Source organism: Bos indicus x Bos taurus, chromosome 7 (assembly GCF_003369695.1).
Source record: "Bos indicus x Bos taurus breed Angus x Brahman F1 hybrid chromosome 7, Bos_hybrid_MaternalHap_v2.0, whole genome shotgun sequence".
NCBI classification, from domain to species: Eukaryota; Metazoa; Chordata; class Mammalia; order Artiodactyla; family Bovidae; genus Bos; species Bos indicus x Bos taurus.
This window is the reverse complement of record NC_040082.1, coordinates 60,278,753-60,299,067: the sequence shown is the minus strand read 5'-3', so window position 1 is coordinate 60,299,067 and position 20,315 is coordinate 60,278,753. Positions and strand designations below refer to the sequence as shown.

The 20,315-nt window shown below is 43.8% G+C and overlaps 1 protein-coding gene across 4 annotated transcripts in view; it reads right to left on the bottom strand.

The window, feature by feature from the left end:
* The window catches only part of SIL1 (SIL1 nucleotide exchange factor), a 256,472-nt gene extending 242,548 nt beyond the window's left edge, over positions 1 to 13,924 (bottom strand). The window contains exon 1 of one of the 4 annotated variants that reach the window (XM_027546350.1): positions 13,847 to 13,924. The gene's annotated coding sequence lies outside the window, so the exon portion shown is untranslated. Of the gene's footprint in view, positions 1 to 13,554 lie in introns of all 4 variants that reach the window. The other 3 variants (XM_027546348.1, XM_027546351.1, XM_027546349.1) reach the window with 3 other exon arrangements.
* Positions 13,925 to 20,315: the final 6,391 nt, after the last annotated feature.

Below are 20,315 nucleotides of genomic sequence, written 5' to 3'. Positions count from 1 at the left end.
AAAAGTCCATAGGACACCATCTTTCTAGGGAATACAAGAGGATGAAGCCCAAACCATACATGGTCTCTATAGCACTCAGCCCAAGAGAGTAAGTCACTACCCATAGAAAATTACAGGATACTCTCAATCAAAGCTAGTTTTCACCAAAACTCCCTAAAAAGCTCCCTCAGTTTATGATCTCCCCTCCCTTTCTTCTTCCACAAAGAAAATTTGTGGCTGGGAAATTTCAGCCTCAACCCAAAGGCCACAAAAGGATAGGAAGAGGTCAAATCTGGACCACACATGCACTTTGGTAGTCCTTGCAGATATCATATTAGAATCTGAATTTCTAGCTTCTCTTGTAATATGAGCTGAGGAGGCCACTAAAGCCATACTCACCTGTGGCAAAAATGGACTGAGAAGTAGCTGTTCCCCACAGAGTACCTAAGCACTCCAACTTGACAGCCCAGCATTTCTTGTTGCCTCACAGTTTCCAACCTGGCCCTGGGAACATCTCTAAGTTGGAGACCCCTGGCCAGTGAGTAACAGAAGGCTGATCAACTGGTAGGCACAGCGACCGACCAAATGGCTGGACTCTTGGATTCAAAAGCGTGTATTAAACACCCTCTGTATGCCAGGAATTGTGCTGGGGGCTGGGTACACAAAGAAAAATGAGGGATGCAATTTGTGGCCTCCAAGAATTTCTAATCAAGGTGGGAAGACGGACTCTAAAGAATCAGACTGTTTCAGACACAAAGGGCTCTGGGAGTTGAGTGTGCCAGACTCACTGTGATTAGGGATCAAGGAATGTTTCTGGGAAGAACTGGGATTTGAACAGAACTGCTAATCATTTCTCAGGCATTCATGTATTCACTCATACAATAAGTATTTATAGTGTCCATGTTACACAGCATTAGACTGGAGACAAAATAAAGTATGCCCATGTCCTTGGGAAGCTCATACAGTGAGAGACAGAACAACAAACCAGGATAAAGTATGCTGAATTCTATAATCAAAGTGTTGCTATGGAGATACAGATGAGGAGGTATTAGCAAGGCCCAAGAAGGTGGATCTGCAGAATAAAGTAGGAAACTAAGGAGAGAGTACTCCAGACAAAACAACTGGCTGAGACAAACATGCAGAATGCTTCGAGGACCACATGGATCAGTGTATCAGGAGCAAGCAGTACTCCTATGTAATGACAGAGGATCTAATTAAAGTGATAGGACAGGGATACACTGTGACAGGCATGAACACCAGGACAACTGATACATAGGGAATTTATTTAGAAGCCAGTAGGTGCCGCTGAAATCTTCTAAACGAGTGTTCTCCAATCAGAAATGTATTTAGGAAGATCCTAACGCCAGTGGTACACAATGTCCTGGAGGGAGCCAAAGGAGAAGCGGAGACTCCTATAAAAAGCCAGGTGCATGGGGGGAAATGGATACATGTATACGTATCGCTGAATACCTCCCTGGTGGCTCAGAAGATAAAGTGTCTGCCCGCAATGCAGGAGACCTGGGTTCAATCCCTGGGTCGGGAAGATCCCGTGGAGAAGAAAACGGCAACCCACTCCGGTACTCTTGCCTGGAAAATCCCATGAACTGAGGAGCCTGATAGGCTACAGTCCATGGGTCGCAAAGAGTCGGACACGACTAAGCGACTCCACTTTCACTTCACTTTCACCTGAAATTATCACAACATTGTTAATCAGCTATACCTCAATACAAAATAAAAAGTTTATTAAAAAAACACTCAGGTGCAGTTCCAGGAAACAGAGGAAGCAGTAAGACAGGATGAGAAAGACACAGCAGAAGCCTGCCCCAAATTTTAAGACAATGGCATCTCTGAAAACATTGTGTGTGTGTGTGTGTGTGGTAGTCAGGATTATTTATTTGCTTTAATTGGAGGATAATTACTTTATAATACTGTGATAGTTTTTGCCATACAGCAATTGAAAGTGAAAGTGGAGAGTGAAAAAGTTGGCTTAAAGCTTAACATTCAGAAAACGAAGATCATGGCATCCGGTCCCATCACTTCATGGGAAATAGATGGGGAAACAGTGGAAACAGTGTCAGACTTTATTTTGGGGGGCTCCAAAATCACTGCAGATGATGACTGCAGCCATGAAATTAAAAGACACTTACTCCTTGGAAGGAAAGTTATGACCAACCTGGATAGCATATTAAAAAGCAGAGACATTACTTTGCCAAAAAAGGTCCATCTAGTCAAGGCCATGGTTTTTCCTGTGGTCATGTATGGATGTGAGAGTTGGACTGTGAAGAAGGCTGAGCGCCGAAGAATTGATGCTTTTGAACTGTGGTGTTGGAGAAGACTCTTGAGAGTCCCTTGGACTGCAAGGAGATCCAACCAGTCCATTCTGAAGGAGATCAGCCCTGGGTGTTCTTTGGAAGGAATGATGCTAAAGCTGAAACTTCAGTACTTTGGCCACCTCATGTGAAGAGCTGACTCATTGGAAAAGACTCTGATGCTGGGAGGGATTGGGGGCAGGAGGAGAAGGGGATGGCAGAGGATGAGATGGCTGGATGGCATCACTGACTCGATGGACGTGAGTCTGGGTGAACTCTGGGAGTTGATGATGGACAGGGAGGCCTGGCATGCTGCGATTCATGGGGTTGCAAAGAGTCGGACGTGACTGAACTGAACTGAATTCATGAAAACACTCCTTGATTTCTGTTTTTCTACCTATGCAGACTGGTCTTGCCCCTAAATAATGAGGTTTAACCCTATTTGTTTCATTCAGAAGTAAGGCACAGGCAATCGTTATGATCATGTCAGAATTTTTTAAAACTCAGCTTGAAATCAATACAATGGGGGTGGAGCTGGTTAGTAGCTTCAGGGGCTTTTCCCTCACTTCACTCCCACTGCTGAACCAGTTGCAAATCTCAAAGCAAAAGAGAGACAACTTGAGCACAAAATCCAGGTCAGTGTAATTGACTATGCCTCTCTGACCTCACACAAGGCCAGGAATGAGCATACAAATCAGAAAAAAGCCGTGACAGAAGTCAAAGTTCCCTTAATGAGCTAATTGCTTCATGTCTGGCCGAAAAGGAGAAGGCCAGAGACAAGGAGAACACATTGTCTCAGTGGGCTGTAGTCAGGCTCTGGACCAGCCAGCCCTGATTCATTAAAATCACCATGTCAGATGCCCCTTGACTGGGGTAGCCAGTAGAGAGAACCTCAAAAAGGCGAGAACTAAGCCGAATAAGGATGGAGGTGGCAAAGAAGCTGCAAAGTCCTTTGCTGTTCACAACTTTTAGTTATTTAGCATGAGCATGATCAATGTGACTGACAGGAATAATAAACCAGCCAACAAAGACAATGATGTGATGGTTAAGATCACACTTGAACAGTCAGCATAATTTATCCTCTAACCGGGTCAGGAACTGGAAACTGCTGTTGCTGTCATTATTGATAATAATATACAGAGCACTTACACTGTGCCCGTGAATGTACTTTCTACAATTCTCAATTCTCAAGACAGCTACAAAAGGAGGTATTACTATTCCCATTCTACAGATCATGAAATCAAAGCTTAGGGAAAGTAAGCATCTTGTTAACAATCTGAAATCTAACAATAGAAGATTAAGAAACCAAATGAGCTGATCCATGAGTGGGGCTTTTTTTAAATTGTAGTTCCCCAGTAGCATATTGGACACCTTCTGACCTGGGTGGGGGGAGGTCATCTGCTGGTGTCTTATATCTTAGCTTTTTCACACTGTTTATGGGGTTCTCTCAGCAAGAACACTGGACTGGCTTGCCATTCCTGCCTCCAGAAGATTACGTTTTGTCAGAACTCTCCACTATGACCGTCCATCTTGGGTGGCCCTGCACAGCATGTCATATAGTTTCATCGAGTTATGCAAGTCCCTTCACCATGACAACACTGAGATCTATGAAGGGTTGACTGAGGAGGCTTTACAAATAGCTGACGAAAGAAGAGAAGTGAAAAGAAAGGGAGAAAGGGAAAGATAAACCCAACTGAATGCAAAGTTCCAGAGAATAGCCAAGGAGAGATAAGAAGACCTTCTTAAACGAACAATGCAAAGAAGCAGAGGAAAACAACGGAATGGGAAAGACTAGAGATCTCTTTAAGAAAATTGGAGATATCAAGGGAACATTTCATGCAAGGACGGGCATAATAAAAGACAGAAATGGTAAGGACCTAACAGAAGCAGAAGAGATTAAGAAGACATGGCAAGAATATATAGAAAAACTACATAAAAAAGGTCTTAATGACCTGGATAACCACAATACTATGGTCACTCAGCCATAATGTCAGCCAGACATTCTGGAATGTAAAGTCACAGAAAAACTACATAAAAAAGGTCTTAATGACCTGGATAACCACAATAGTATGGTCACTCACCTAGAGCCAGACATTCTGGAATGTAACGTCAAGTGGGCCTTAGAAAGCATCACTACAAACAAAGATAGTGGAGGTGATGGAATTCCAGCTGAGATACTTCAAATCCTGAAAGATGATGCTGGGAAAGTGCTGCACTCAGTATGTCAGCAAATTCGGGAAACTCAGCAGTGGCCACAGGACTGGAAAAGGTCAGTTTTCATTCCAATTCCAAAGAAAGGCAATGCCAAAGAAGGTTCAAATTACTGTATAATTGTGCTCATTTCACATGCTAGGAGAAGGCAATGGCAACCCACTCCAGTACTCTTGCCTGGAGAATCTCATGGATGGAGGAGCATGGTGGGCTGCAGTCCATGGGGTTGCTGGGAGTCGGACATGACTGAGTGACTTCACTTTCATGCACTGGAGAAGGAAATGGCAACCCACTCTAGTGTTCTTGCCTGGAGAATCCCAGGGAGGGAGGAGCCTGTTGGGTACCGTCTGTGGGGTCACACAGAGTTGGACACGACTGACATGACTTAGCAGCAGCAAGGTCAAAATCCTTCAAGCTAGGCTTCAACAGTACGTGAACCAAGAACCTCCAGATGTACAAGCTGGATTTAGAAAAGGCAGAGGAACCAGAGATCAAATGCCAAGCATCCACTGGATCATAGAAAAAGCAAGAGAACTGCAGGAAAATATCTACTTCTGCTTCATTGACTACGCTAAAGCCTTTGACTGTGTGGATCCCAAAAAACTGTGGAAAATTCTTAAGGAGGTGGGAATATCAGACTGAGAAACCTGTATGCAGGTCAAGAAGCAAAAGTTAGAACCTTACATGGAACTACTGACTGGTTCAAAATTAAGAAAGGAATATGACAAGGCTGCATACTGTCACTCTGTTTATTTAACTTATATGCAGAGTACATCATGTGAAATGCTGGGCTGGATGAATCACAAGCTGGAATCAAGATTGCCAGGAGAAATATCAACAACTTCAGATATGCAAATGATACCACTCTAATGGCAGAAAGTGAAGAGGAACTAAAGAGCCTCTTGATGAGGCTCAGAGAAGAGAGTGAAAAAGCTGGCTTAAAACTCAGTATTCAAAAAACTAAGATCATGGCATCCAGTCCCATTAATTCATGGGCAATAGAAGGGGGAAAAGTGGAAGCAGTGACATATTATTTTCTTGGGTTCCAAAATCACTGCTTATGATGATTGCAGCCAAGAAATTAAAAGACACTTGCTCCTTGGAAGAAAAGCTATAACAAACCCAGACAGCATATTAAAAAGCAGGGACATCACTTTGCCAACAAAAGTCTGTCTAGTCAAAGCTATGGTTTTTCCAGTTGTCATGTACGAATGTGACAGTTTGGACATAAAGAAGGCTGAGTGCTTAAGGACTGATGCTTGTGAATTGCGGTGCTGGAGTAGACTCCTGAGAGTCCCTTGGACAGCAAGATTAAACTAGTCAATCCTAAAGGAAATCAACCCTGAATATTCATTGGAAGGACTTTGGCCACCTGATGCAAAGAGTTGACTCACTGGAAAAGACCCTGATGCTGGGAAAGACTGAAGGCAAAAGGAGAAGAGAGCATCAGAGGATGAGATAGATAGCATCACTGACTCAATGAACATGAAATTGAGCAAATTCTGGGAGATAGTGAAGGACAGGGAAGCCTGGCATGAAGAAATCCATGGAGTCGCAAAGAGTCAGACACTACTTAGAGACTAAACGAACAACAACAATAGTTAATTTACAATGCTGTGTTAGTTTCAGGTATATAGCAGTGATTCAGATAAAGAATATATACATATATAAAGAATACATATTTATATTATACATATAAATATATAACATATAAAGTATATTCATTATATTCTTTATAGTATAGAGTATAAAGTAAGAATATATAGTATATATATGTACTTTATATATAGTTTATATATATTATATATAATTTTTATATATTAGAGTATATATAAAGAATATATATAAATATATACTATAAAGATATATATATATAAAGAATATGGGCTTCCCTGGTGGCTCAGATAAAGATTCTGCCTGCAATGTGGGAGAGCTGGGTTCGATCCCAGGATTGGGAAGATTCCCTGGAGGAGGGCATGGAAACACATTCCAGTATTCTTGCCTGAAGAATCCCCATGGACAGAGGAGCCTGGTGGGCTACAGTCCATGGAATCACTAAGAGTCGGGCATGACTGAGAGACTAAGCACAAAGAATATATATTGTATATATATGCATGGCATGCAACATCTTAGTTCCCCAACCAGGGATAGAACCCAAGCCCCCTCGCAGTGAAAGCACAGTCTTAACCAATGGACAGCCAGGGAAGTCCCTCCATTATATTAATAGGTTATTACAAGATATTGAATATAGATCCCTGTGCTATACAGCAGGTTTTATCGTTCATCTATTTTATATACAGTAGTGCATACCTGTTAATTCCAAACTAATATATCCCTCCCCTCCTTTCCCCTTTGGTAAACATAAATTTATTTTCTATTTCTGTGTTTTCATTTTGTAAATAAGTTCATTTGTATCACTTCTTTTAGATTCCACATACAGGTGATATTATACGGTATTTGTCTTTATCTGATTTCCTTTATTTAGTATGATAATCTCTAGATCCATCCATGTTGCTGCAAATGCCATTATTTAATTCCTTTTTATGGCTGAGTAGTATTCCATTGAATATATATACCACTTCTACTTTATCCATTCATCTATTATTGGGACACTTGTTGCTTCCACGTCTTGGCTATTGTAAATAACGCTGCTATGAACACTGGACCCCTGAGTGGTTTAAACCACTGTGACATACCATCCATTCCTTCACTTTTTCTTTTAGAAGTGTTTTGAAGGTTTGCTTGGGTCACAAAATAAGGTCCACTGCTTCACTGGCTCTATTCTTTATAGAACACACAGCAGTCTGGCCTGGGCACTACTTTATTGTTTCTAAAACAAGTGGAAACTTCAATCTATTTCCTTTGCTGCTGCTGCTGCTGCTGCTAAGTTGCTTCAGTCGTGTCCAACTCTGTGCGACCCCAGAGACGGCAGCCCACCAGGCTCCCTAGTCCCTGGGATACTCCAGGCAAGAACACTGGAGTGGGTTGCCATTTCCTTCTCCAATGCAGCAAAGTGAAAAGTGAAAGGGAAGTTGCTCAGTTGTATCCGACTCTTCACAACCCCAAGGACTGCAGCCTACCAGGCTCCTCTGTCCATGGGATTTTCCAGGCAAGAGTACTGGAGTGGGGTGCCATCGCCTTCTCCACTATTTCCTTGAGGTAAGAGCAAAAGCAAACACTTACAAATAGGAGAAAAATCGTCATGACACCCAAAAACCTCAACTGTGAGAGTTGTAAGATAATGAACAAGGAAGTCAATGGAGGCAGGGCCTTCTCCTTCCATAGGGATTTTTAACTGCAATTATATCTTGCATCTTTACAAGGTTCTAAATAATTCCAACAACTTCTATGGCCATCTTCTGCAAACCCTCTGGCTTGAGTCTCAGCTCTGCCACTAATATGCTGGTGGCCCTAAAAAAGGTATATGGCCCATTTCACATGCCTGAAGCTCATTTCATCAGTAAAATAGGAACCCATCAAAGTAAAACTGAAGCAATGGGTGATGATAGAACTAGAAGGGTACCTTCTGAATCTTTACTCACCCAAGAAACCACAAAGAGCCATCCCTTAATCTGAACCAGACTCAATCCTGGTGTTTGCAATGAAATTGATATAAAGACCTCCTAAGATGATCTCTTCCAGCACAGAAATGATGTGAATTTAGACTGACTATAATCGAAATCAAATCCCATGAGTGAATATAATCTAAATCAAATCCCATGAGTAAGACATGCAGAGGGGCACAAAATCAATATTAAACTCCTTGCTAAGGAGTTGGCCTCTTATGCTTCCAATGTCTACTACTCCCTGGGTTCAGAGCATGATCAATCAATGTTTGTATTGATTGTCCTACTTTATGTTTCTTCCTCTGAACTGAAGCCTGCTAGTTTTCCACAGTTTGGTCAGATGGATGCTACCTCCTTGGGAGCCTCACAGAGATAAGAGGCATAAGCATGAAAGTATTCACAAATGTAAAGACATATCCATTTAAAAGTCCACTGGCATCAGTCTTCCTCACCAGACCTTTGGGATGCATTTCTCATCTTCCAGTTTCTAGAACTCCTCTCTCTCACAAGACAGAAAGGGCAGACAACTTGCAGAAGGAAAGTGGCAAGACATGGATCAATTCACTGACTGCTGTATGTTTTTCTACCTGTGATGACAGTAAGTGGTAATTAAAAGGCATAATCAAGAATGCTTTCAGTCAAGACATAGCCAGCAAGCAGACCTCAGAAACGTACCCCTTCCCATTTCTCTGTGAATTTGACATGTGACATGGCTGAACAGACACTACTCAATTTTCAGTCCAAGAACATCTGTGCTCAGCTGTGATAAATAAAGGCCAAGGAGACACTAGAGAAACAAATGGCAAGTGCAGTACCTGAAAACTCTTAAGATTTGGAAGAAAATAAAAACAGTAAAGAATATACTCATTCAGGCCTATTTGGAAAGTCCAGATAAAAATATCCCTCCTACCTCCACTCATATTCCATTTCTTCTCCAACTCCCTTAACATCATTAGGCTTTGAAGCAGACAATACAGAATAACTTCAGTAAGGGACAAACAACTTCTGCTCTGAATTATTAAGAATAGCAATAAGCAAAAAATAAATACGCTGCTACTGCTGCTGCTAAGTCGCTTCAGTCGTGTCCGACTCTGTGCGACCCCATAGACGGTAGCCCACCAGGCTCCCTCTTCCCTGGGATTCTCCAGGCAAGAACACTGGAGTGGGTTGCCATTTCCTTCTCCAATGCGTGAAAGTGAAGTTGCTCAGTCGTGTCTGACTCCCAGCGACCCCATGGACTGCAGCCCAACAGGCCCCTCCGTCCATGGGATCCTCCAGGCAAGAGTACTGGAGTGGGTTGCCACTGCCTTCTCCGCCATTAATTGGCTATATCCCAATAAAAAATAAAAAGTTAAAAAAATGAGCCTTGATGACTATATTAGTGAGACAATATAGGATAAGACCATGCATTCTCAATGAGGCAAAATCACCCCCCAAGGGGTGAAAATTGATTCCTGAAGAAGAAAAAAAATCTTAGATATTACAACAGTTTGTGGCCCAAAGGGCCAGAGAACATAAACAGATACACAGTATATTTGTTGTATTAAAATTCCATTGATTGGAGGCAAAGGGGCAGTTAGGGGAAAAAATGTCTCAAAAGGTGCTAATGAACAAAAAGTTGAGAGACATCGGATTAGATGTCCAAAGGGACAACCCAGTTTCCAAAAGAACCTGATCATACTGGCACCCTAATCTTTCACTTCCAGCCTCCAGAACTGCAGGAAATAAGTGTGTGTTATTTAAACCACCCAATCTACGGTGTTCTATTATAGCAGCCCATAATGGACTAAGTTACTTCTCAAGGCCTCAAATTGTTCCTAGGACCCTATTAGGAGAATGAGGGCAGATATGACCAGCCAACACAACCACACCCTTGTCCATCAGTCTGGGCTAAATATAGTTCAGTTGCTTCTGGATTCTGTCTCCAACGTAGAAAATTGCACAAGTGAGGATGCCAGGTGTAAACTCTTCACAAATCAGGGAAATTCTGACAGGTTCTCCACGTATGTCCTGAGTAGCTTCCCTCTTTTATGAGGTTTTTATTCCAAAGACAAATTCAATTATTGTTGAAGGTGGTCATCAGGGGTCACCCACCACCTCACCTGAATGACAACCAGCTATCCTTCGTCCCTACTTGGCAGTAAAACCCTTGGTGGAAGTAAATGAAGAAAAGGGAAGGATATTCCTTCCTTACACCACATATAATTAAAGTAAGAAGCTGTATATTGCAGAAGACTAAGACTTGCAGCTTAAAGCCTACTCAGAGAAGGATAAAGCATTCATCCTCGCTCAGAAAGAGAAAAGATTAGCTCACAAGAACAGGTCTCCAAACTGACTCCAAATCCAGGAGTTAGAGATGACTGTGCTACAGAGCGTGATCCAAACACCAGCTGAGGCCCCACAAAAAAAAATCCCCAGGAATCCACAACCAAGGGGCTGGCATTGTAAGAATGTTCAGATTAGCTCTCGTGAAAAGAGGCTTACTCCAAGAGACTGGCAGACAGCCTCCACAGCACAGTGTCACTCAGGAAAGGATAGAAAATGAATGAAAAAAAAAAGAAGGCAGGATGAGAAGGTCAGAGCATGAATCTACAAACATAATGAAATGACAATTAGAAGGCATCCGCCTATTTGGAAAAAGGTACAACTTGCTTTTACAAACTCTTGTCTTTCTTAATATTTTCATTAATAGCAAATCTTTATTGAGGATGCAAACAGTTACTGCATTCCTGTGTCCCGAAAGCTTCATATGCACTACCTCATTTAACCACTCTTCAAAGTATTATTCCCATTTTTATCCACTAGAAAACCAAGCCTCAGAAGTGAAATAACTTGTTAGAGGTCATACTGCTAATAAGTGATAGACTCAGAATCAAAACTCATGTTCAGGGAATTCCCTAACAGTCCAGTGGGGAGGACTCCATGCTTTCACGGCCGAGGGCCCAGGTTTAATCCCTCGTGGGGAACTAAGATCCCACAAGCCATGCAACATGCTCACCCCCATCCAAAAAGGAAAAAACCTCACATTTCCACTAGGTCCACTTCAAATGAACTGTTAATTCATCTGAGGTCACATGACAGGTTGCCTAACCATGCCATTTGTAGTTTAAAAACAAAAAAAAGAACAGCAGCAACTGTATGGTGTCATGTATTAGTGAAACTGATCTCTCATATGGTTCAAAAACATCTCTGACAATTTCAAGATGGATTTTCAAAACTATTTTGTACAAAGGCCATATAAAAAACAAAAATTTTTAATGGGACTTCCCTGGAGGTCCAGTGATTAAGACTCTACACTTCCGATGCAGGTTTGATTCCTAGTTGGTAAACTAAGATCCCACAAGCTGAGTATGGAGGCAAAAAAGAAAAAAACAAAAGGCCATTATCAGGGTATCACCCTCAACCCCCACCACTTACACATGCCATTCTAAAAGAGAACAATACTCACTGAGAATTAAGTTCTGGCATGCTTATTTTAAGACTTCCCTAGTGGCTCAGAGGATAAAGTGTCTGCCTGCAATGCAGGAGACCTGGGTTCGATCCCTGGGCTGGAAAGATCCCCTGGAGAAGGAAATGGCAACCCACTCCAGTATTCTTGCCTGGAGAATCCCATTGACAGAGGAGCCTGTCGGGCTACAGTCCATGGGGTCCCAAAGAGTTGGACACGACTGAGCGACTTCACACACACATGCTTATTTTAAAGCCATTTTGTTACTTTGCAGTTTTTTAATTATTCTTTTCTCCTGTCACTGAAACACACCAGGGCTCAAAATTGGCCTCTACAGAAAAGTAATAGCTGGCATTCAAAGACATCAGGCAAGAGGAAGAGAGCAGGAATCAGAGGACAAAGCTCATTCCTGGGCTACCACATCTCTACTAACATACTACCCATTCTCACCATCTGTAAAATGGGGGCAGTAAGTCTTGTCTATTGTCAATTTCATCTGAACAGCACATGTATTAATCTGCAGATTAAGTCCACTAAACACCCAAAAGAACAGTAAAAATAAGTCTGATATGGCAACACCTTAAAAACCCAAGGGCCGGACTTCCCTAGTGGCTCAGTGGTAAAGAATCCAGCAGCTAATGCAGGAGATATGAGTTCCATCCCCGGTCCAGGAAGATCCTACCTGCTGCAGGGCAACTAAGTCCAAGTGCACTATAACTACTAAGGCTGTGTTCTAGACCCACGTGCCTCAACTACTTAAGTCCAAGCGCCTAGAGTCCCTGCTCCACAACAAGCCACAGCAATGAGAAGTCTGCGCGCCACAACTAGAAAGCAGCCCCCACTCTCCGTAACTAGAGAAAAAGCCCATGTGGCAATGAAAACCAAACACAGTCAAAAGTAAGTAAAAAAAATTTAATTCCATTCAGAAAAAAGCCCAAGGACCAAGTTCTCAACTGAAGCCACAGACCAATCCTGATCCATTCCACACAAATATCAATCCTGATATCCTGTCCTAGCTCCCATCAAAATCCTATCCAATCTCCAAATCTGGCTATAATTTTATCGGAAAAGAAACTCGGGTGGGTTGAGAGCTAAAAAGACACACAGGTACAAAACACATCTTTCACACTGTCTAAACAAACATTGTTTTAAATATTAATTTATTCTCTTGGCAAATATGAAGGATTCATTCTTTTCCTGCTTACCTAGTCTAGGTTTAATCTAACTTCCTAAATCCCCCAAAAAAGTTTGTTGTTTGTTTTATTTAGGTCGGAAAGCAAGCTGGACTTGAATTCGAGGCCAAGTATTTAAAAATATTTATTTAAAAAACTAATCTTACATATGAATCATATATTACAACCCTCTAGCTCCTCTAGTGCAAAGGAACCCCCCCCCACACACACACACACACACCTACCTCGCAGGTGCTGGGTATTTCCTGATTACCTTGTTTTTCCCACATGTGGCTCATAGTTTAAATGATTTTCTATTGCTTTCTGTAGCAGAGAATGTCAAAGCGAGGATTTTGGGACCACCTGAATCAGAACCACCTGGGGAGAACTGCAAGTACCCATGCCTCACTTTATCCAAAATGCCTGAAAATAATGCCCAGAGATAAACAAAACCCTCTGAGTGATTTGAAACACACCAGGGATAGGCACAACCTTCTGGTGATTTGAAACACAAAGTTTCTAACTCCGACTTTACAGGCAAGTATTTTATCTACCTAGGGCAAAGGAAAACACAAGATCGAAGTGGAAATACAACGCGAGTGGCGTTCAATTCCATATGGTGAAGAGACACCAGAATGTCAACGCTGGAGCATGTGGACAAATGAAGAAACTGAGACCGGGAGAAGAGAATAGGGAAGGAAACTAAAACAAATGAGAAGCCAAAAGCCTGTCTCGGACCCCCACTGCCTCATCTCCTGGCATTCAAGCAGGTATCCTGGAGACGTTTTGAGTGGGAAGGATAGGGAAGGCAGCATTGGGCTGAGAGGCCAAGTCTGCAGAAACTAGTGAGGAGTCCAGAGCCCACTTACACGTCCCGCTTCAGAGACACTGGTGGGATGTGTAGGGACCCCGAACAGTGCTGGGAAGGCGCCAGGGCCGCTGGCGGGTAGAGACCGGAGCAGCGCCCTGAGCCTCCAGCCCAGGCCCAGGGCCGGGTGGCCTTACTGCCCCTACCTTCGGCTTCCCGCCCGGCAGCCCAGGGGCAGACACAATCCCCACAATTCCAGGCGGCCGCTGCGGCAACCAGCTCCCCGTACGCAGACGCGACGGCCACCGTCAGAACCCGTGAGCGCGCGGCTATTATGTCACTTGCCTCCTCACCCAATTGTCGCCTTCCAGAACAGCCGACCGGCGTCCCACTGCCTTTCCCGCACTCGAAGTTGTTAGCCCCGCCCCCTCGCTTCTGTTAAGTCCCGCCCCCTAGCGTCTACCTGAGCGAACCTCCTGGCGCTTGTTTAGCCCAGTATCCTTCCGCCGGTGTGAGATACTTGCGGGTCCAGTTTGCTTCTAAGTCAGAGAGAAATAGAACTTTGAAGTTTCGTCTCTGATTTCCCAACAGCTTCTTCTTCGCGGAAAAATCATCAGAAAAAAACTAGAGGTGGCACTGCACCAGAAGTCCAGTGGTTAAGACTCAGTGCTTCCACTATAGGGGCATGGGTTCAATGCCTGGTCGAGGAGACTGCAAGCCTCATGGCCTAGACGAAAGAAAGAAAGAAAGCAGAGGGGTAGAGAGTGAAAAAAAATCAAACTGGTGTGACTCAGCTGGGATAAAGCAGTAAATGGACTTCCCTGGTGGCTCAGAGGGTAAAGAGTCTGCCTGCAATGTGGGAGACCCGGCTTCGATCCCTGGGTCGGGAAGATCCCCTGATGAAGGAAATGGCAACCCACTGCAGTATTCTTGCCTGGAGAATCGCCAGGAACAGAGGAGCCTGGTAGGCTACAGTCCATAGGGTCCCAAAGAGTTGGACACGATTGAGCGACTTTACTCTTTTCAGTCTCAAACAACACACAGTCATTTTAGAAAATTCATACAGAATAGGGCACCTGCAAGTCACCTACTTTATATACTTACATATTGTGTGAATTGACAACGACCTATTATTTTAAAAATAAAAGTTACCTGCAGCTCTAATTCTGCTCTACCACCGAATGTCTTATTTATATATGCCAAGTGTCGCATATACATTATATTTACTTCTCATAACTTTTTAAGATCAGAATTGTCACATACACACCCCTTTTCACAAATGGGGAAGCTATGGCTCAAAGAGGTTGAAGGACTTATTCAAAGTCATACAGTCACAAAGTGCTAGAACTGGGATTTTAAGTCTGATTTGGATGCCTGCAAAAGTCCTGTTCTCTTTCCATAGTACCTTCTTGCCTGGAAGGCTTAGTGTTAGTCGCTTAGTCCTGACTTTTTGAGACCCCATGGACTGTAGCCGCCTAAGCTCCTCTGTCCATGAAATTCTCCAGGGGATCTAGGCTTCAGTGAGTACTGCCAGTTTATTAGAAAGACTATGTAAGGCACTTCCCTGAGACTGGGTGGGAAAGGACAGGGAACAGCTCGCTTTTCCCATGGAACACTCAGGAGACCAGTGAGAGTAGCTGGACCCAGGAATAATTCTACTTTGTGTCACTGCCTAGTACCATGAAGACAGGTAATAAATGTTCAACAAATATTTATTGCATCTGGGATACGTTTCAGAGTGAACATATAAATTACAATTGAGCCTGACACAAGTTATAAAAAAGATATTAATAAAGTACTACAAGAGTAAGAAGCTTAAAAATAGAATAAGCTCAAATCTCAGAATTCATACATAAATGCATGAGCCAAGAAAAGAGTCCAGCTGGACAGAGAGCAGCCAGCACTCACAGGAGCCTGGCTTCCTTCTTGGGACAGATCTAACCAGGTCAAGTATGTACTGAAGGGAAATTCCATGTCCCCCAATCTCCAAACCTTTAAAAGCCCTGTTTGAGAGCCACCTTCCCAGGGGAATTAGCTCTGAGCTCGAGCTGCTAAAATCAGTGTGCAGGGCTGGGCCTAAGCAGACTGTCTTTATTCTCATCGCCCCAAAACAAGGAGGACCACTGTAAAGGCAGAAAGTTTGAAATCCAGGGATCAGATTGGGTGGTAGGATCCTACTGTGCTCTTCTCTTTGTTTCCCTGTATTACTCTTGGAATTGAGCAGAAGTAAATTTTAAATTTCCTTTTAAATAAGTAAACAAAAACTAAAAATGCATTCTGTCCCTTAAAGCTCTGTTAGAGAGTTTCCAAGTTCCCTCTTCTGCTCCCCAGAAGAGCAACACCTCTGAAAGATAAAGGCCTGAAGAACCCTCAGGAAAAGAAAGAAAACCACAGCACCCACCCCAGGGGCCTAACTAGGCAGAGATTTATATGTTCAACCGCCTTCCTTAACAAGCAAAATGCATGAGTGGACCATTTCTCCTCTGACCAACCTTTTTCAGTCTCCCACAAGCCTGATACCTAGCTGTGTGAGAGCTTCCTGGCATCAGGAATGGCTCACTGGTCTCTCTGGGTGGCCCTAGAATGTTGAGTGTCAGGAGTTGGAGCCCTAGCTCTCAGTCTCACCCCCTATTTTCCTGCTCCCCTCCTCTCTGTGTGCCCCCCAACCCCAGCTCTCACCATACTCTTTAAATACTGCTGCTAGCAATCACTTCTGGACTCTAGACATTTTATTTACTTGAACATGAGTACATGCCAGCAATCGGCTGTGAGGATACAGCTATGACTTCCCTGGTGGCTTAGATGGTAAAGCGTCTGCCTACAATGTGGGAGACCCGGATTCAATCCCTGGCTTGGGAAGATCTCCTGGAGCAGGAAATGGCAACCCACTCCAGTATTCTTGCCTGGAGAATCCCATGGACAGAGAAGCCTGATAGGCTACAGTCCATGGGGTCACAAAGAGTCGGATATGGCTGAGTGACGTCACTTTCTTTCACTTTCATACAGCTATGATACTATCCCCCTGTTCTTACCCTCAAAGAGCTCAAAGTCAGATGAGAGATTCAGAAATGTAAACAGATCAAATCAACCCAGTCCAGCAAGGGCCATAAAACAGAAATATTAACAAAGAGCTATAAGAATAAGCCCACTCTGTTCACACTGCTATCTTTCCAGATCCCTTATGTGAATAAAACTCTTTCACATTCGTCATCTTGTTTCTTTCAGACAGCCCTATGCGGCAGATGGGGCTGATTTTTATCCCCATTTTACAAATAAAAGAAAAACTCTTCTCTCTGAACTCTTCTGAGCTGTGCTGTCCAACACAGTAGCCAATAGCCATGTGTACTATTTAGATTTAAATAAATTAAAATTAAATAAAATTTAAAACTCGATTTCTTAGTCACACTGGTCACATTTCAAGTGCTCAAAAACCACATGTGGCTAATGTCTACCATATTGGACAGTGCAGATCATGAAACATTTCATCATTGCTAAAAGCGCTATTGGACAATGGTGCTTTAGCAGTCCCGAGAGCCTGAGAGGCAATGCAAGGGCAGGAGTATGAAACAGAGCGAGCTCTCTGCATTTCTGGAAAAGTAAATCAAGAGCCAACATGGAAGAAGCAAGAAGCTGATGGGGTACTTCCAAGGAGACCAAGAGGAACTAGCCATCAGAGCCAGGGTTCTCTACTTCCTGGGCTGCACTCAACTGCAGTAGATGGCACAGGCAAGGCAGAGCAAAGATCAGATGACCTCTGCCCTGAGACCTGGCACACTTGAGCCCATAAACAGCTTCCTTGGTGGCAGTCAGAAGTTTTAGATCTCTCTATCCCAGGAGACATCAAGGACCCCAGTGTCTGTGCTTTGCTCTGTCTCTGATGCATTTCTGGAAAGGAAAATTTTAAAAACAGTGTTTTCAGCCCCTGTGAAAGGCTTGTGAGGCCTCTGGATAGCAACCTCCCACCTGCTAGAAGGCTTTGGCATCTCCAGGGGGGGTTAACCAGAAAAAAGGTCAGTAAATTTAAGCTGCATTTGCTTTCAACTGAACAGGCCTCTCTGGCTCAAAGGGAAAACATGCAAAAGAAGAGACTTAGAAGATAGACAAGATTTCAAAGGGTTCTCAGCAAACAACTTCCACTGAGGTCAAAGTTAAACCCCAAGAACCCCAAGGAACACCTTCAATCACACACCTACTGAAGTACACAGACATCTGACACAAATAAACCTCCTACAGTCACTCACAAAGGCATCAAATCACAGGAACACACACACAGCTAGGGCAGACACAGCTATAGCTGCATAACAAAGCATCCACATTTATTTAACAATTTGGGCAGGGCTTGGTAGGGAAGAACAGACTCTGTTCTGTGCACTGTCCCCTGGGGGTGGCTCCACGAAGGCACGGTGCTCACTCACATGGCTGGCAGGTAGGACCTCAGCTGGGGGTGTCAGCCAAGACACTGATGAGTGGCCTCTCCCTGTAGCTGCTTGGCCTTCTCACAACTTGGTGGCTGGTTTCCAAGAATGAGCATCCCAAGAAAACCAAGCATTAAGGTGCCTGGTATTTTTATGATCTAGCCTCAGAAGTCATGTAGCATCATTTCTGCCACACTCCATTGGTTGAGGGAGTCACAGAGGTCTGTCTACATTTGAGGAGAAGGAAGGGGAGCCCACCTCTCAATGGGAGGAGGGTCACCATCATCTTGTAAAGAGAATATGTGGGATGGGATATATCATAGCAGCCACCTCTGGAGAATACAGTTGGCCACAGGCCCCATACCCTGGCACAAACACCCACACTCACGCACCCAGATTACACATCCAGATTCATAATACACACTGCACACATATATGTTTACATGTATAGATAAATTAAAACATCCTTCATTTACATATATGAACTCTGTTACATATTGATATGCACATTGCCACAGACACATTTCTCTATAATTACACAATTAGACATATCTAGTGAAACATGCAAACATATACACAAAAAGTAGCCTTGAAAGCCAATCGGAGACCCTAGGGAAACCAGACTGGTGACAGATGGAGTATAACCTAGATGTCAGCTGTCCCCTCATTCTGCTCCATTTCCCCCCCAAGAAGCCATACTGCAAAAGCATCAGGGTGAAACGCAGGATATAGTGAAGGCATTGTAGGGTGATGGGGGAGGACATTAATACCACACACCCTGCAGCGACAACCTGACAGCCTACCTGAGCCATTCCTCCCCCACCTTCACGTACACGCCTCACCTATGTCACGTCCATGGATCGTATTTTACTATTTTCTTTCCCTTGCACAGTACCCAGTCATCTAGTTCACATCTCTATCTCCTAGATTTTCCCTCAAGCTTCCAAATTCCTCACCCACCCCTTAACCATACAGTTCAGGTTTGCCCAGGCCCATAGTAAAGGACTGATGTAAAGACAAACAGGCAGGACCGGAACTGGAACCAAATGGTCCGAAAACAGGCTACTCTTCCATCTCTCCTTCTCACTGACCACCTGTTCTCTTACTCTTGACATCTGCATCACACTGAGATGTCTAACTGGCCAAGACAGTTTAACTGTACATTCCAAATTTGGGGCAATCCCGGTTGACTGTAATAGTACATTTCAATCTCCACGGCCCACCTCTGGAAAAGCCCTAAGAATCAGGCCACTGCAGGTCCACTGTAGGGCAGGGAGCCCATGTGGACCTGCTCCTGGTCCAGTCTGTGCCTACCTCTATACAAGGGCCACGCAGGGAGCTGCAGGAGGGCTGGTGTCTGCTACAAGGGAATCCTGGGCATGGTGAGTACAGTGACTGACCACACCAACACAGACCTGGGTCAGCAAGCCAATGATGGAAGAACACTTCCCTCCTCTGACATTGGCCCCAGTAAAGGTCTCCAAGCACCAAAGCTTTGGGAGATCACATGTGGAGAATAAGGCCTGCCACGTGGCATGTCACTGAACACTGGATCATTAAATCCAAGATCACTGTTAGCAGAGAGCCTAGATTTGGGGTTGTGGAGTAATTTAAGAATCAGATCAGATCAGATCAGTCGTTCAGTCGTGTCCGACTCTTTGCGACCCCATGAATCGCAGCACGCCAGGCCTCCCTGTCCATCACCAACTCCTGGAGTTCACTGAGACTCACGTCCATCGAGTCAGTGATGCCATCCAGCCATCTCATCCTCTGTCGTCCCCTTCTCCTCCTGCCCCCAATCCCTCCCAGCGTCAGTCTTTTCCAAGAGTCAACTCTTCGCATGAGGTGGCCGAAGTACTGGAGTTTCAGCTTTAGCATCATTCCTTCCAAAGAACACCCAGGGCTGATCTCCTTCAGAATGGACTGGTTGGATCTCCTTGCAGTCCAAGGGACTCTCAAGAGTCTTCTCCAACACCACAATTCAAAAGCATCAATTCTTCGGCGCTCAGCCTTCTTCACAGTCCAACTCTCACATCCATACATGACCGCAGACTTTGAAATCAGACAGACATTTTAAGTTTTGACTGCTCCTCACTAGCTCAGCAAGTTGCTTTAAACATAACCAACATTAAAGGTGTGTTTCCTTATTTGTAAAAAGGATATAATATTAGTACTCACCTCAATAATTGTTATGGAGATTAAATAGGATAATATATATAAAGCATTCAGTCTGGTGCTTAGCACAGTAACTGCTGAGTAGTTCTTAGCTATTTGTACTACTCTTTTCCGTGCCTGTTGGCTACACAGACATTATGCTAGAGGCTGGGCAAAGTTAAATGACACAAATACATACTCGTGGGTACTTACAGACTCACACAGGGATCCTGCTTTATATCCTACTCATATT